We start from the raw sequence: 19,215 nt of genomic DNA, 5'->3' as shown, positions 1-19,215 counted from the left end.
TATATACTGGGTGTATCTAAGGCTTAATGAGTCCAGACTCCAGAGCAAGCGATGGTGATGTTGCGTAAGTGGCGAGGCGGGTGGAACTCTCCCTGTTTCGAGTTAAGATCACCCGTACGTCGTGTTTGTCCTATATCACTTACACCTTTTTGTAATTCTAGCGTGATTTTATGCTTGTTTATTCAGAAATTATTCCCACTGAGTTCACTGGAACTTACTCTCGTGCATAGGTTTGCAGCCTTCTCCATCTCTCTACATGGGGCGGCCAGAGTCCTAGTTTGGTTCCATAAGGTTATGTTGGATTTTTCGTCCCATAATATCCACCAGCCCACCTGAGTGTTTTTGAACAGGGATAAAAGACGGCATTTTGAAAAGAGCACTCCGCACGGCTACATTTCCTCCGTGATGGCCGCAGTCATATAAACTCCGAGTTTCACGACGCGTCACTTTCCAGACCAGCTCGGTGTTGATTTTCCCCTCTAGATTTTCCCTTCCCAGAATCCTAATTTGTTCTGATTGCTAACTCTTGGCGGAGTGGTTGCATTATGAAAAATCTGCAACCCAGGCTTCTCCTGATGTATTTAATCTGATTTGTAATCTATTTTGTATTTGTTTTAAGAATATAATTTTATTGTTGAATTTATGCTGTTCACTGCCATATTTTTTCCTAGTGTTGGTAGTAGAGAAATTTTTGCAAATAAATAAATAATCCTGAACCTCCTATACCTGTTTGGTCTAATAACATTTGATTCCATATTTAGGACTTTATTTATCCATATGTAAAGCTTTATAAACACTTGGCACACGTATTAAAAGGGATTTTATTAAATTTATGAACTCCAAACCAAAAACATTAAACAAAATGCATACAAATAAATGCAGCCTGAAATTATTCAGAAGGGGATTTCAGATTCCCCTCTTCTAGAAATCAAGTCAGTAGTTGCATTTCTGCCCTGTTTAGTATAAGCATGCCTGACCTTCAGTAAGTAAAGGAATTTACCCTCTAAATGAGAAATAATGGGGAGAGGGGAGAGGCAAGATCAGATTCAGATAATTTCTTGTGACCTTTAACTTACTATGCTTTCAATTGGAACAGCGTTGATTGCATTACAAATATTAATTCATTTGTATTTTTGCATCATTGTTAAAAACACAGTCAGTTTTGTCACATCCCTAGCCATTTTAATGACTAAAGTTAAACTTCAGTTACTGTGATCTGAGTCAGGCTGCAGTTAAAGCAAACTAAAGGTAAAGCTTTGAGGAAAGGAGGATGGTTCCTTTGCTTTCTGTTATGTTTTGAAGATAAGAACTGATACTACATGGGGGAAGGACCTCTATATGCTTGAAAAGGGGAAGTGCAGGAGCTCACATGAACTTCAGCACACACCTGACACTCTTGGACTGTAAAATCCTGAAATGGTGCAACCGGCACCTGCTTTAAGAATATAAGATGACCCTGCTAGATTAGGCCAGTGGCCCATCTAGTTTAGCATCCTGTTCTCACAGAGGCCAACCAGATGTCCATGGGAAACCCAAAACCAGGACCTTGAGCATGAGTTGGGCTGCATTGCTCTCCCTGCTTCCCAGCACAATGTGCTGCTGCTGGTTACCGAGAGGAGGACAGGCAAGACAGTGGGGAACTCAGCATGGTGCATGCATAATTACTGCAGCGCACCATACCAAGCTCCCCTCCCCCTTGATAACCAGCAGTAAAACCTGCTGGCCACCACTGCTCCAACCATGAGGTATGATAAAGTACACATGCCAGGAATGGAGGTTCTCTGCTACATGCCCTATTGAAAGGCAAGTCTATGGATCAGGAGTGTTTCCAACAAGCCCCAGCTGTCCAATCATATCCTCCCAGTTCTGAACAATCTGATTCTGACCAAGCAAGCTGCAAGGCTTAAATAGTCAAATACCTGGAGGAGGGATCAGCCACATTCAGGCTGAGCTGGCCCAGGTGAAATCACACCTCCGTTTTCTCCTCCAGAGTTCTCAGGCCCAAGAAAGATGGACATGATTTGCATGTGCCCAAAACAGCTAGGTGGGCCAACATCTAAACCCTGGTAAGCCTAATTTGGCCAATAGGCAGCAGGCTCTCAATGAGACATCTATAGGATTAGGATTGTATTTAATGCTATGAGGAATTTGTAGGAGAATCATGCAAAAAGAAAATATAGTTAGAATGCCCCTTCGCAAGTTTTTAAAAAATCTTTTAATGCTTTGTTAATACATGCTGTGAACAATTCACTATAACTTTAACAGTGCCTTTGCAAGATCATTTTGAGCCCCACTGAACATTGGGACTTACTCCCAGCTAAGTGTGTATTGGATTGCAGCCTTAAATAAGCAAAGAAAAATAAGATACGGCTCTTCACATCTGAAATTATTTACTCCTCTCTTCCACCAAACCTGCCATTCATCTACCTATTCACAGCCATATTAAACACAACATTAAAACAACAATGACCAGAGGAAAATCGTCTTAGATAAAGGGTGAAAAAAGAGAAAAGGAAGGGGGACTGTGATGTTCCTTTATATTAGTGTATATATGGTAAGTGCTGGTTGTTTAGAGTATACATGGTAAGTAGTGAAAGAGGAGGGGGAGTGAATGGGCAGTAGAATGCTTGATGATTGGCTGAATGTTTAAAATGGCTGACAGTATAAATGAAAGGATGACAGGTAAATCTGGGGGAATGTGAGGTGGTGAATTGTGGAATCTGGGGGGAGAAGAGAAAGAGTGGATTGCTTGGTGGGGTTTAGAGAGTTGTTTACCAGGAGGGAGGTGGAGTTCGGATTAGTATTGAGTAAAACCATATGCTTATGTGCCTTAAGAAGAAATCTTGTTAATCTTGTTAGCTTTGTTATCTGTAATAAATACTTAATTTGGTTTACCAAAGGTCTGATCCTTGGCTGGGGTTTCACAGACCAGAAGGGAGGGTAAGGTAATGACCAAGGCTGAAGGGGAACTGTAACAAATGGTGGCAGCGGTGAAGAGAATAACAATACCAGTATTCAGAGTCTCTGGGAATACTAGTATTGGGACGTTACTGGTGGTTGCCTAGCAGGGGGATCTGTTGAGATCTGTGCTAGAGCGGGGAGAGAAATCATAAGAGAGAGCGGTCCGGACTGGTGGAGTCCCTGGTGGTGCCTAGAGACAGGTAGGAACCTGACAGGGAGAGCCAGGGAAGGACGCCTCACATGTGGTGGCAGAGGTGGGATACGAACAACAGAGAATCCAGATACGAACCAAAGAGAGTCCCAAAGACACGTGGTGACAAAGGAGACTACGTCACAGGTGTTGGCTGTAGCAGTGAGATACGAATGCTAGACAATCCCTAATAGTTGTGTGGCAAACAGAAATAACAAAACAAGATTTCTTGTGAGAGTGACTGGCAAAGAGTGTGGCAAAGAGTGAGTGAACTCAAACACCATGGCTGAATACATAAAAATGAAAAGAGAGGAGCTGGTGGAGAAGTGCATAACATTCAATTTACCTCATGAGGGTAAAGGGGTAGATGAATTGAGGGTAGCACTTATAGGATTTGCAACTGCCCAGCAAAAACAACCTGTTAGAGAAGAGACCCCAGAAGGATATTTAAGCAATCCTGCTTATATAGAGTACTTGAGAGAGAAGTTGAGGATGGAAGGTGCAGAGAAGGAAAAACAGAGAGAGTTGGAAGCTGAGAGATTGAGGATGGAGGCTGAGGAAAAAGATAAACAGTGGGAGTTGGAAGCTGAGAGATTGAGGATGGAAGGTGCAGAGAAGGAAAAACAGGAAGTTGGAAATTGAGAGAATGAGATTGGGGTTTGAGGAGAGGGAGAAGCAACGAGCATTGGATGCTGAATTACAAGTAGAAAAGTTAAAATTTGATAGAGAGAAATTTCACTCTGAGGAGACAAGGAAAGAGAGAGATGGAGCAAAAATAAAAATTACTCCAAAGGACTTTGCTGTCTATGAGCCTGGTCAAGATCCTCAAATTTACCTCAGCACCTTTGAAAAAGCAGCTCAGTTGTGGGGGCTACCTGAAGATAAATACATGCAGTATTTATCAAACCTGATTAAAGGGGAATTGGCTGAGGTATACCAATATTTCCCCTCAGACAAGCCCATCACCTATGCTGAATTCAAAGAAGCAGTGTTTAAAAGATTCAGACTGGGGCCTGATTATTTTAGAAAGCTTTTCAGAAATTGCCAGATACAGACAGGGAGGTCTTTTGTGGAACTGGGAGCAAAGTTGATGGATATATTTGGAAAGTGGATGAGTAGTGCCAAAGCTCAGTCAGTGGAAGAGGTGAAAAGCCTCATGATACTGGATCAATTATACCATCAGTTACCACCAGAAATAAGGCTCCTGGTCAAAGACCGTTCCCCTACATCTGTGCAGGAGGCCGCAGAGATGGCGGATCACTTCGCCTCTAATAGAACTGGCTGGGTGGGGAAAACATCAAGAGAGTTTAAACCCAGACCATATAGTGCTGGCAGAAGGGATGTGGTACCACAGCGAGTGAGTCCTCCATTAAAATCTGAAGGGCACAGGACACCCCAGAGTGGATCTGTGTACCCTAAAAGTGAGGAGAAATTATGCTACAAATGTGGTAGACCAGGGCACCTACGTTTTCAATGTGGGGTTGCCAACCCCATTAGTAATCCTGCTCAGACAAGGGCAGTGAAAACAGAGCCCAAGGCTTTAGAAACAGCGAAAAAGGTTCAGTTCTGCCAGATAAACTGGACAGAAGTAACAGACCTTGATTCAAGTCTGAGAGAGGAAGTGAGTGTACAAGGGGCAAATTATTGGGCATTGCTTGATACTGGTGCCGCTCAGACATTACTGAGGCCAGATTTAATAAAATCTGAGGTAATATTACCTCAGGAAACTGTGACTATCCAAGGAGTGAGGGGTCAACCAGAAAGTTTGCCTGTGGCCCTGGTGGAAATGACTTGGAGAGGCCGAGAGGGCCGATATAAAGTAGGCATTAATGCCCAGCAACAAGAACCAGTAATACTGGGAAGAGATGTAATGGGCGCCCAAGGAAAGATCTATGTAGTGACCAGACAGCAACTTGGCAGAGAAAAAGAAGCCATATTAAGGGGGGCTGAAACAAACAGGGTGGAATCTGTTAACCAGCCTCAGGTCACCATAGCAACCACTAGCAGGCCTGCTGAAGAAGACAAACTGTATCAAGTGGTCTCTGGGGAAGAGGCAGAGGCTTTATTAAAAATCTTTATGAGGCTGGGTTTCCCTCATGAAGTGCTGACAGATCAAGGCAGTGTATTCATGGGAGAAGTGATGCAATGTATGTGGAAATGTTGTGGTCTAAAACATCTAAAGACCACTACTTACCATCCCGCCACTAATGGGCTAACTGAGAGATTCAATGGAGTTTTTTTTTTTTTTTCAATAATTTTTATTCAGATTTTCATAAAACATACAAGACAAAATCATAAAACATTCAAAGACAAAAAACAAAATCAAAAATAGTTAAACAAAAAGAAAAAAAGAAAAAAAAAAAACAAAAATAAAAAATAAAGAGTAAAATATTGACTTCCCATTTGTCAAAGATCAAATCAGTTATAAGTCTATAATATATAACAATCCTGTCTCTTAAGTCATATTATAAAATCACTTTCCTCCAGTAGTTATCTTACTTAATCATCAAATCTCATAAACATTACTTTATTCTTTCCACAAAAAGTCAAAGAGAGGTTTCAATTCTTTAAGAAATATATCTATCAATTTTTTTTTCCAGATAAGCATATCGATTAATCCATCTCATTACTAATTATGATAATCTTATTGTCATAACCATAGTCAAAATAAACATTTCAATTAATCCATCACATCAGAATCTGTTAGGTTCCATAATTTCAGTAGCCATTGTTCTATTATCTCTATTAGTTCCATTTTCCATCTTCCATCTTCAGTAGTCTTGTTAAGTCCAGTAATTTCAATATCCAATCTTCCATTATCAGTATTCCATAATAATCTTGCTGTCAAAGCCATAGTCATATAGTAAGAGTCTGATGGGGATTACCTCTATCCCAAATATTTTCTTGCCATCCATTCTGAATAGGTTGCTGAAATACTGCTGTAAAATCATATCTCTGTTCTTTTTTTCAAAATACACTGGGTCATCTCTTAAAAGTTTTTCCATTGTCACATGGCTGCAGTTAATTCCATAGATTTTCTCTATATTGGGCTCCATCACATCATTCCAGTCCAGAAGATTATCCATGCCATTGATAACTTTATCTCTAGAATCTTCATTCATTTCTTCAGAGATAACATTGAGTTCCAAACAATAGATTTTATTTCTAAAGTCCATAGACTCCAAATCTTGTTCCTGTTCCACGTTGGTTCCAATCTCCGGGATCTCCTCTCTCACAGGGACCCCTATTCCAGTCTCCAGGGTCACCTCTCTCACAGGGACCCCTGTTCCAATCTCCGGGGTCTCCTCTCTCACAGGGACCCCTTCCAGGGTCACCTCTCTCACAGGGACCCTTATATCTTTAATCTCCTGCTTCATTTTACTCAATTCAATTTTCATTATCTCAATCTCATCCATTATTTTCTGAAACATAGTTATTTCCAGATTTTCAGCCACTTTCTTAATTGCCATTTTAAAAGAAAAATATAGGAAAACCACTTCTTATTTCAGCAACAATTGGGTTAATACTCCAAACTTGGTGACATCACAGTATAAACAGAGCAGACAGCCTTATCTCTCCAATAGTTAAGTAAACAAAATGCAGTTCCCAGGATCGAAACAATTAATGGCAATCGTCAAGAAACAGATTCGTCAAAATAAAATAGACCAAAAAGAGAGTAGTCTCAAAACAATATAATATTTTTCAAAATAAAAATCTGGAATAGAAATCCCTCTTCTGTGTATATCTTTAGAATGCAAATCCAGGACAGCTTTTTGCAACAAAAACAGAGATAAGCTATTAATTAGTGCGTAGCAGAGAGAAGTTACGGCTCCCCAGTGAGATGTCAAAAACTGATCAATCTGGCAAATCTCTTTTAAACAGCAACAATTTAAGTCAAGTAAAAGAAAAATATAGAAAGAAGGGTGCTTGCCTGTTAGTGCGTTCTCTCTTAGAAGATAAGGTGAACGTTCGCTTTATCAGATAGAGCTTGCTGTTAAAAATCCGTCCCACCTTCGTCGGCTGGACCTCGTCCCATAAATTAATGAGATCTGGTCGTCCCAACAAAAATAGGCTTTGAGGTTAATCTCTTCGTTTCTCCCTACCCGGGAGAAGTTTAATCAGTCAAAAAAAAAAGAAAAAACTGACTGATATATCTGAATAAGCTTCTTTTGAGGCAGGAGCCCGTCTCAAAAGCAGGCACAGGCTAAGTCACCCTTCCCGGAAGTCTCGAGATTCAATGGAGTTTTGAAGGGCATGATAAGAAGCTATGTTCAAGATCACCCACAAGACTGGGATGAACGTTTGGGATGCTTCTTATTTGCATACAGAGAAGTCTCTCAGGAGTCAACAGGCTTCTCACCCTTTGAACTAATGTTTACTAGAAAAGTGAGGGGACCTTTGGAACTGCTAAAAAATTCATGGGAAGGAACTCTGGGAGAGTACAAAACTTCTGTAGTAGATTTTGTGTTGGAATTCCGCAATAAATTAACATCAACAATGGAAGTGGTGAAAGAGAATTTGAGTCATGCACAGGAGAAGCAAAGTTACTGGTATGACAGAACAGCCAGAGAACGTGTGTATGATGTGGGAGATATGGTTATGGCGTTCATACCCAGGAAACATGACAAATTACAGGCTAACTGGGAAGGACCATATACCATCAGAGAAAGGCTTGACACAGTGACGTATGTAATTACCACAGACCAGTTAAACAAAAGCAAAGTGGTTCATGTAAATATGTTGAAGCCTTACCACACCAGGGATGCACAGGTGTTGCAAGTTACCTTATTCCCTGAGGGAAGTGGGCCTGAACTTCCAGATTTGGTACAGGAAAGCAAAGACAAAGGAGGGGTAGATCAAGTGGAATGGTCAGAGGAGGTGAAGGAGGAAGTAAAAGAGGAGATTCTGAGAGTTTTGATAACCTATGTTCACAGGGACTGATAAAGAGTTGTGGGAAATGAAATTTCTTCCTTACCTTTATTTACTGGCAGTAAGAATGAAGTATATACCACATTTTTGTATTTGGTGTGAACCCTCCTCAGCCACATATTTGTAGATTGTAATGAATCCTTGGGGAGCAGCCATGTTTTTCTGATTTAAAGCTAGTTAGGTCAATGTTAAAAATAATTACACATGAAATCAAGAATATCTAACTGAAGAAAAAAAGAGTGCTTCTTTCCTTACTTGTAACATTGGGTTAGCACTATAGCATGTCACAGGTGCCTGTTACAAAATGTGATCCATTAATATTTGTGAAATAGTTTGAGCTCATTAGAGTAGGACACTTTATTACCCAGTAGTCATCCTGGAGTGCGGTTAAATCAATCCAGAGTAGTACAAATACCATGTGAATTGAAAGGATTTAAACCAATTCCATGCTATTTGTGTAATGAATTTTTCACTGCAGAGCGGACTTGCCATTTTAAGTGCTGTTTCATTATGACTTAGGGCAGTGGTCCCCAAACTATTTTTTTCCGCACAGACCACTTGAAAATTGCCAGTGGTCATGGTGGACAACTTGATTTTTCTGCCTGTTTTAACAATTGTAATATGCTCTTTTAGGTGCTATATGATTTTTAATTGTTTTTTATTACTTTCTTGCAGTTATTGTATAAAATTTCAATTCCATAGAATTCAAATTCTAGTATCATAAAATACAATCTAAGAAATAAAAGAACTAATAAAAATACAATTAAAATGCAATATGAATATTTTATACACACATGTTGCAGAACACCTGAATGAAGCTCAATGACCACAGTTTGGAAACGGGTGACTTGGGAAATTTTTATATGTAACCCAAAGGAAAAGAAGGGGCCGCCATCCCAAGGGAGAGAGGGGGCAAAGATTCTGAGGGGCTTGGTGGAGACGGAGGGAGACTGTTGTCTGGATGCTTATGGATCAATAAGCGTCATGTTTATTGACTGTTTCATTTCCCAGTTATTTATGTTTTTAAACACCCAACTCTGTCTTTTACTTAAGTGCACTATTAACAATTACTGGGCAGTTGAGAAAAAGACCTCATACATAAAGGTTAAGGACAAGCTATACAATACCTCAGCAAACTCAGGCATTATTACAGTCATCATCTCTTGTACCCCACCCTTCCATTTATAAGAGTCCAGGGCTGCTAGCAATAAAAATACAACATTAAAAGCAAAAGTATAACTACAGTACAAAAGACAACACACAATAATTAGTATTACATTATACAAATTATGTCATTCCTGTTATGCAAACAAATGCCAATTCAGTGGAGCAAATCTGCAGGAGAGAATTAGTGGGAAGGGGTGCCAAACTTTCATCCCACCCTACCCTGTTTCTTTTTGGTCTCTGAGCAGGCTAATAGGGAAATGGGGTAGGCAGAAACAGTTGGAGAGCAGCTGTTGTGGGAGAGAAAGGGTGGGTGAGGAAGTGTTAAAAGGTAAAGGGGTCCCCGCACTTGTAGTGTGAGTCATTTCCAACTCTTAGGGTGACGTCTTGCAACGTTTACTAGACAGACCGTATATATGGGGTGGGATTGCCAGTTCCTCCTCCGGCCTTTCTTTACCCCCCAGCGTATGCCGGGTACTCATTTTACCGACCACGGATGGATGGAAGGCTGAGTGGACCTCAACCCCTTTTACCGGAGATTTGACTTCCTCCTTCCGTTGGAATCGAACTCCGGCCTTGAGCAGAGCTTCGGCTGCGTTACCGCCGCTTACCACTCTGCGCCACGGAGGGTCCCCTTTCAGTGTTGATTCTCCCCTGAAAATTCCCCTCCTGCTTCTGCGTTAGCGTTAGGAAACAAATGGTCTCTAGGGTCAGGAGCCCCATATTTTCCTTGTAATGTATAATTGTGTCCTTGGAGCATCTCTTGTTCCTTTGCTGGAAATATCTGATAATTGTTAATTAGAAGATTGACATTTGTAATGCAAATAAACATTCTTGTCAATGTGGGTTTTACAGAGGGTGCTTCCAGACCACTTGTTCATTGATCATTCATCCTGATTGGTTTGCAGAAAGATTAGACAATGCACATTTCCCCATCACTTTCCTTATGGCAAAAAGCCCAATCTTTTCCTGAAGCAGGTTTGTTGCGCAAGACCTAATCAACCATAATTGCACAAGCTGAATTTGTTGGCATGTGATTGAATCCCACTCCAAAATAGGGACAGTCTGAAAGCACCCCTAGTTATAACAAGAGCAACTTTAAACCTCATGTTTGAAAACACCCATGAGGTTTTCTTAAGGGCTGCTGCTTATGATACTTTTTATGTTTGGATATGTTGCAGAGTAGGTTTTGTTTCACCACACTGAAGACAGCACTGTAAACTTTAAACTGGATATTTTACTTAGTATCATCAGGCGTTACTGGTTACAGCAGAAGCAAGCAGAAAAGGTGAAAGAAAAACTAAACTCACAACACAGGAAGACCACCCAGCCAACTCCCAGATACATTAACTCCTTAGTGGCTTAGTTTCTCACTCAGCACACTGGGTCTTATTTCAAAACTGTTGCTTATTCCAGCAATACAGATACCTGTGCAACCACCATATACCCAATGCCTATTGTGAATGGCACAAACATAGAAAAAGCAGCTGTGAAAGGAAATCTGCTTGACCACTGTGAGAACAGGATTCTGGAATAGATGGGCCATTGGTTCTTCTTATGTTCTTATGAAGGCCCCTGGTTTCTGTGTAATTTAATAAGAAAAGTAGTGATATAAATAATATAAATTTAATAAGAAAAGTAGTGATACAAATGTGTATGAGGCCTCCAGCATCATCAGCTATGCCGCCCAACAAGATCAGCCTCAAAAGACCTTCTCTCCATCCCATCAGTCAAAACAGCCAAACTGGTGAGGACTAGAGAGAGGGCTTTTTCAATTGTGGCCCCCACCCTGTGGAACTCCCTCCCAAATGATCTCCGCCATGCCCCTTCTATGATGAGTTTCCGCCGGGCCTTGAAGACCTGGCTCTTCAGGCAGGCTTTTGGGGTGGGCTAGATTTTATCTTCATTGTTTTTAGATTTTCAATGTCTAGGTATTGTATGCCTATGTTGTACGTTGCCCAGAGTGGCTGGACAGCCAGTCAGATGGGCGACTAATAAATTCTATAAATAAATAAATAAATAAAATTCACAGCTGACACAGTGTATATATTTTGTTCTCTGATGTCTCAGAATTGTAAGAAGCAGACTCAGATTTGGATTGCTTGACTCACTGATAAAGCCAAAATAGAATGAGTCCTCACATGACAGGGATATCAAATGCTGAGGGGATAAGGGAGGAGAAACTACTTCCACCCTGTCCCATCCCCAAACAAAAGAATGTAAGAGCACAGCCGCAAGAGCTCTTTACTCATTGATAAAATATAGTCACACATTTGTCCTTGCAGTCCTTGAATTTCTCTTAAGCCTGTCTGAAATGAGCCGGTTGGCACAAGAGTGTTCAGAATGACTTCCTAGCACTGGAGCGTTCCTCTGTCAAAAAGGAGCAAAGTCAGGAAGGGCTTTTGCTCCAAACGACTGCATGTGATTTGCATATTCTGTCCTGAATTTGACAGCATCCACTTCATTACTTTGTAAATCACTCTACATTGGAGGTGTTATAGAAATAACAACAACAATAATATACTGTACTAGAGGGATCATTGCTGTTACTCATTATTTGGCAGTTTCTTCTATCCAGTGGACTTAACCATCAGTCAGCAGCTGGAGGGCCACAAACCCAACTAGATCCCTAGATCAGCGGTTGCCAAACTTTTTTTCCCCATGGACCACTTGAAAATTGCTGAGGGTCTTGACAGACCACTTAATTATTTTTCTGCCTGTCGTAGCAATCGTAATGCACTGTGTTAGATACTGTATGATTTTTAGTTGTGTTTTTATTGCTTTTTTTCTTATATATTACTGTATTCTATAGAATTCAAATTGTAATACAACAAAATTAATGAAATAAGAGAAGCAATTAAGTTCCAGCTGAAAATCAATATTAATATTTATTATGACGGATGTGCCTTCTCCTGTCTTCAATCCAGAGATACATTGCAAACCACCTGAAGGAAGCTCATGGACCACTAGTGGTCCGCAGACCACAATTTGGGAACCCCCGCCCTAAATTATAAATATTTGACACACAGACACATGCTTGCTTGCCCTCTCTCTTTTCCTTTTCCATTCCCTCTTTCCTGTTGTCTATTCCACAAGGGGAGTGAGTGGGTGGGAGTAGGTGCATCTCTCTATTTCCTCTAGGGCCAGGTATCAGTGACCTATGGTCCTCTGTCATCCTGACTGTTGGCCATGCTGCCTGGGGCTAGTTGGAGCCAAATCTGAAAGGCCACAAGTTCCCCATTCCTGCTCTAGGGTATGCATTGTGCTTCTGAAAACCAGTTGTCAGTAGCCGCAGGCGGGGAGAGTGCTCTTGCCCTCAGGTGCTGCTTGTGGGCTTCCCATAGGCATCTGGCTGGCCACTATGAGAACAGGATGCTGGACTAGATGGGCCACTGGCCTGATCCAGCAGGCTCTTCTTATGTTCTTAGAGTCTAGAAGGAGAAACTGAGAGACAAGTTATAGAAATGGTTTCTAAGGAAAGAAAGTACTTATTGTTGTCAGCTGTAACTGTTATTTGCTACCACTAAACAAATGCCAATATCTCCTGGAAGTTTTAATAGTTAATGAAATAAAAATGTTCCTACCAGCTCATAACAGCCTACATGAGGAGCCTGTTTTGATATGCCTGTAGCTCTTTATTCTGATTTCAGGTTCACCAGTCACTGTGTACAAAATCCTGGGGGGAAATTTTCCATAAATCTCTTGTTTGGATCATTTGATTAAACAAAGTGCAGCCTTTTTACAAGCTGTAAACATTAAGCTTGAGATCGTTCAAATATATTTATGATAACATGCAAGCTGTCGTGCTTATTTGTTGCCATAGTTACATTCCCCCAAAGGATACCAAAATATATTCTTCCAGAGCTCTTTTGAGGCATGTTTTATCAAAACGTCCAAGGGTAAGTTCATGCATTCACTTGCCATAGTGTTTAGAGGTGCTTTTGGTGCATGGTATTCCTTTTTGAAATTACCCATGAATTTATCCCAGAGCTTGGAAAAGTTACTTTTTTTGAACTACAACTCCCATCAGCCCCAGCCAGCATAGCCACTCGATTGGGCTGATGGGAGTTGTAGTTCAAAAAAGTAACTTTTCCAAGCTCTGATTTATCCATGTGGCAGAGAGCAGCACACCTAGGTATAAGTATATACTTTGGCACGGTGAACAAAGTTCCTGAGTGAAAACTCAGATGGGTTTGCATGGGGCAGTGGATTGAAGGGAGAGGTGAGATGGGAGAGTTGGATGCTGTTTTTCAAGGCATTCCATCCTTATCAACTACATAGCACAATATTTACTTCATCCTCATTTCTCACCTGTTCATATGGCTGAGGAACCAGTGAAATTGATGGACTGAAGGTGCTTTCACTCAAAAAAACTCAGAGCCCCTCTTTTACTATTTGTGTCATGGGTACATGTTGTTACTGTGGCAGAGAATGCAGAAGATCATTTGGTTGCACATTCATGGCTATGCTGGCTGGGGCGGATATGAGTTATTGTAGTCCAAGATATATGGAGGCCCCAAGGTTGGACAAGGCTGATCCATCAAGTTTCCACATATGCCATGGATACCAATTCAGTATGCCAATTCACATTCACATTGCAATGTTCCCCTGAGCTCCAAAGAACTCTGTGGGCACAATAGTCGATTGGGAAGTTTCTGTTCAAATGTTGCAGAAGTCTCCACTACAGCAGAGTTCTTCTTTAAAGAAGGACTCACTTTCCTGCTATGCTGTCCTGGATGGGGGCCAATAAACTGAGGCTGAATTCTGATAAAACAACTGAGGTCCTGTGAGTGGTAGATCCCCTGTCCAGGAATTAGGTGGACAGCCTGTTCTGGGTGTGGCTGCACTCTCCTTGGAGGAATATGTTCATAGTCTAGGAGTATTCCTGCATTCTGTGGCTAGGAGTGCTTACACCCAGCTTAGGCTTGGACCTGGATAGTCAGACTTCAGTTGTCCATGCTCTAGTGACCTCCCACCTGGACTCCTACAATGCACTCTTTGTGGGGATGCCCTTGAACACAGTCTGGAGGTTACACCTAGTGCAGAAAGTAGCTGCTAGGTTACTAAGTGGGACCGCCCATTGTAACCATGTGTCACCAGATCTGAAAGCACTGCACTGGCTGACAGTGAGCTACTGAGCCCAATTCAAGGTGTTAGTACTAGTATAGAAAGCTCTAAATGGCTTGGGACCCAAGTACCTAAAACAGCACCCCTCCAGTATTAATAATCTAGGGGTTCTATGAGGCCCTGTTGGTGGTGCTGACACTGGGAGCTGCCTGCTTGGCACTAACTCATGACAAGACCTTCTTAGTGGTGGTTCTCTGTGAAACACCTTCCCAGGTAAGGTGCATTTGTCTCCCTCATTATTAACATTCAGGAGGAATTTAAAAATATTCCTGTTGGCCCAGGCAAGATACTGTTCCTGGAAACTGTAATTTATTAGCTGAGAGAGTATATTACTGTTTTAAAATATTCTTAAAATAGTTTTAAAATGTTTTTAGATTTTTATTTTATTTTAATTTTATAGTTTGTATAGTTTTGTTCCTTTGTTGTTTGCTGCCCTAGGCTACTTTTAGAGCAAGAAATGGATAGAAATTTAAATAAATAAATATGGGTCTCAAATGAGGGATGCTACTTTGAAGAAGGGTAGATTGTATCATGGTTCCTGGTCGTAGGCTGGGAAAAACAGATTATGGAGATACACCTCAAGAAGCTTTCTCCAAGGACTTCCGGGAAGGGTGACTTAGCCTGTGCCTGCTTTTGAGACGGGCTCCTGCCTCAAAAGAAGCTTATTCAGATATATCAGTCAGTTTTTTCTTTTTTTTTTGACTGATTAAACTTCTCCCGGGTAGGGAGAAACGAAGAGATTAACCTCAAAGCCTATTTTTGTTGGGACGACCAGATCTCATTAATTTATGGGACGAGGTCCAGCCGACGAAGGTGGGACGGATTTTTAACAGCAAGCTCTATCTGATAAAGCGAACGTTCACCTTATCTTCTAAGAGAGAACGCACTAACAGGCAAGCACCCTTCTTTCTATATTTTTCTTTTACTTGACTTAAATTGTTGCTGTTTAAAAGAGATTTGCCAGATTGATCAGTTTTTGACATCTCACTGGGGAGCCATAACTTCTCTCTGCTACGCACTAATTAATAGCTTATCTCTGTTTTTGTTGCAAAAAGCTGTCCTGGATTTGCATTCTAAAGATATACACAGAAGAGGGATTTCTATTCCAGATTTTTATTTTGAAAAATATTATACTGTTTTGAGACTACTCTCTTTTTGGTCTATTTTATTTTGACGAATCTGTTTCTTGACGATTGCCATTAATTGTTTCGATCCTGGGAACTGCATTTTGTTTACTTAACTATTGGAGAGATAAGGCTGTCTGCTCTGTTTATACTGTGATGTCACCAAGTTTGGAGTATTAACCCAATTGTTGCTGAAATAAGAAGTGGTTTTCCTATATTTTTCTTTTAAAATGGCAATTAAGAAAGTGGCTGAAAATCTGGAAATAACTATGTTTCAGAAAATAATGGATGAGATTGAGATAATGAAAATTGAATTGAGTAAAATGAAGCAGGAGATTAAAGATATAAGGGTCCCTGTGAGAGAGGTGACCCTGGAAGGGGTCCCTGTGAGAGAGGAGACCCCGGAGATTGGAACAGGGGTCCCTGTGAGAGAGGTGACCCTGGAGACTGGAATAGGGGTCCCTGTGAGAGAGGAGATCCCGGAGATTGGAACCAACGTGGAACAGGAACAAGATTTGGAGTCTATGGACTTTAGAAATAAAATCTATTGTTTGGAACTCAATGTTATCTCTGAAGAAATGAATGAAGATTCTAGAGATAAAGTTATCAATGGCATGGATAATCTTCTGGACTGGAATGATGTGATAGAGAAAATCTATGGAATTAACTGCAGCCATGTGACAATGGAAAAACTTTTAAGAGATGACCCAGTGTATTTTGAAAAAAAGAACAGAGATATGATTTTACAGCAGTATTTCAGCAACCTATTCAGAATGGATGGCAAGAAAATATTTGGGATAGAGGTAATCCCCATCAGACTCTTACTATATGACTATGGCTTTGACAGCAAGATTATTATGGAATACTGATAATGGAAGATTGGATATTGAAATTACTGGACTTAACAAGACTACTGAAGATGGAAGATGGAAAATGGAACTAATAGAGATAATAGAACAATGGCTACTGAAATTATTGAACCTAACAGATTCTGATGTGATGGATTAATTGAAATGTTTATTTTGACTATGGTTATGACAATAAGATTATCATAATTAGTAATGAGATGGATTAATCGATATGCTTATCTGGAAAAAAAAATTGATAGATATATTTCTTAAAGAATTGAAACCTCTCTTTGACTTTTTGTGGAAAGAATAAAGTAATGTTTATGAGATTTGATGATTAAGTAAGATAACTACTGGAGGAAAGTGATTTTATAATATGACTTAAGAGACAGGATTGTTATATATTATAGACTTATAACTGATTTGATCTTTGACAAATGGGAAGTCAATATTTTACTCTTTATTTTTTATTTTTGTTTTTTTTTTTTTCTTTTTTTCTTTGTTTAACTATTTTTGATTTTGTTTTTTGTCTTTGAATGTTTTATGATTTTGTCTTGTATGTTTTATGAAAATCTGAATAAAAATTATTGAAAAAAAAAAAAAAAAGAAGCTTTCTCCAAGGTAAGTGTATGCACATTTGTTTTGCATGTTTTCCCAAGCACTTAAGCTGCAACAATTTATATTTGAGGAAAGTGTGTGTGATCCAGCCACTTTAGAGGCTCGCTGATTTCAGTTGGAGAGTTGCCTGCCTGTGCTTATACCCTGCCCAACCAATGGCAGCTGTGCGCTTCTTCAGTGTGCTGCTGCTGGAGTTCTCCCTGCAGTTCAAAGATCAGCAAAGCTAGCTAATCACTCCACCCTTTCAGGGTTTATTTCTCTTTCCCTTGCTCTGCTGTTTCGAAGCTAGCATAGGAATAGTCAAAAGGGAAGTTGAAAGCAGCTGCAAACACCTGCCGCCGCCTCCCCCCCCCCAACATTACATAGGGTCTGGATATTTTCCTAATGGTATTGCTCTGAGGCTAGCATGGGAAAACATCTTCTTAAAAATCATGTTGGATGCCGTTTTTCAAAGCCTTTCAAAAAGGCTGAGTATGGTCCTTTGCAAAAGTCTTGACATTTTGCATTCCATAATCTCCAGACCAGCAACGAGGCATATACCACACTTGGGGAATGCTGTACTAGTGCCCACTTTCACAAGAAGGACTTTTATCTTCTTTCGTCATCAGTCTGACTGTTCCCCTTTGCTTTGCCTTAAGTTTACTTTGTAATATTTAAAAGTCTCAATTGCAAATACACAAACACAGAGTACTGAATGGTATTTCTAAGACTGATACATTTATTTCCATCCAGTATTCATTTATTGTTTATGTTAGTCAGACCGAACACAATCAGAGTCCTCCAGCAGATTATGCTAATATGGAATGCTTAAGTTTTTTATTGATTATAGTGTCACTGATAATGTCGGCACTTGTTTTATCTTCATTGCAGGCTTAAGGGGCAGTGTGGTGAGGTAACAGCAGCACATAAATGCAAGACAAACCTGCAATGCTGGGGCTTCTTTCTAAGAAGATTTGTTATATAGGGTTGGCCTTATTAGGGCCTTCTCATAACCAGAGTTATGACAGCATGATTTCAGGTTGTGGTATGCAAACAAAGTGTGGGAGTGAGGGGTGGGGAGATGATACCTAAAAAGATAGTAATTGATTTAAAGGGACAGCCCAGAAGAGAGCTAGAAAAATATTTCTGAAATAGGGTTGCCAGGTGTCTGGTTTTCACCCGGAGACTCCGGTTTTTGAGGGTCCCCTCCAGGTGACTCACCTTAATCTCCAGACTCTTAGCTTTCATTTTTTTAAAAAAATAAGTTTCTAGATGGTCTGGTTCAAAAGATATAAACCAAACTGTCAGCCGTTGGCCCTGCAACGTCTGTTACTACCTGCTGCTCTAATCCCTGCCCTTTCAGGTTTTTAGCCAATAAGTGAAGTCAAGGTTGTGATTGACAAGATTTATTGACACCTCCCCCCCAAGACAATAGCTAAACTCCGTTTCCTTTTCCTGCTTGTCTCACATCAGGAATATATAGCTTTCCGTGTTCAGGATTGGGACTTGCTTCTGAGTAAAGATGCATAGGATTGCACTACCACAGAAGATCTCAACAGGATGTTGGAAGGCATAAAGTGTACATGCAGGGTTTTTTTAATATTATACATTTTATCTTTCAAATAATTTTTGGAAAGAAGTTTTAACAAGTGTACATGCTGCAGTGTTATACTTTTCTAATTAAGGAGTCAAATTTAAATTTTACTGGAAGAGGGCAGTTTATTTGTCTTATTCATAATCTGTTTTGAAAACCTTCCCAATATGACGCTTTTCTGGGAGTAAAGCTGCAATGCGAATTCTACATACCTGGAAGCAAACCCCACTGAATACAGTAGGACTTACTTTTGAGTAGACAGGATTGTGCTGAAAATCAATGGGATTTTTGAGTGAACATAGAAAAGGATTCTGTTGTAAATCTTTCTCCCTCTGATCTTTTTTTTTTAAGCAGTTAGGCAGAGCTTACTTAGGTGTCACTGCTTTTATTTGGCAGGAAACTAATACTTATTTTTTATATAAAAATGTTCTGCAATGGCCAACTGGTTTTGACAATAAACTATTATATGGGGTGTATGTATTTTTACATCTCCAGTGTGTGTCTTTCCAACAACCCTGTGAGGTAGGGTTGGAAACCAAGGCAACTCACAACAAGAAATAAAGCCATTTAAAATCCAATAACCATAAAACAAGTATAAAACAGTTGCAAAACAACTTAATGTAACATGATTCTGAATTTTGGATTGGGTAAGTGAAGTTCCTTATCACTGAATTGCAGTCC

This window comes from Rhineura floridana, chromosome 2 (genome assembly GCF_030035675.1).
Source record: "Rhineura floridana isolate rRhiFlo1 chromosome 2, rRhiFlo1.hap2, whole genome shotgun sequence".
In the NCBI taxonomy this organism is placed as follows: domain Eukaryota; kingdom Metazoa; phylum Chordata; class Lepidosauria; order Squamata; family Rhineuridae; genus Rhineura; species Rhineura floridana.
The sequence above is the reverse complement of the archived record's forward strand: the minus strand, read 5'-3'. Positions refer to the sequence as shown.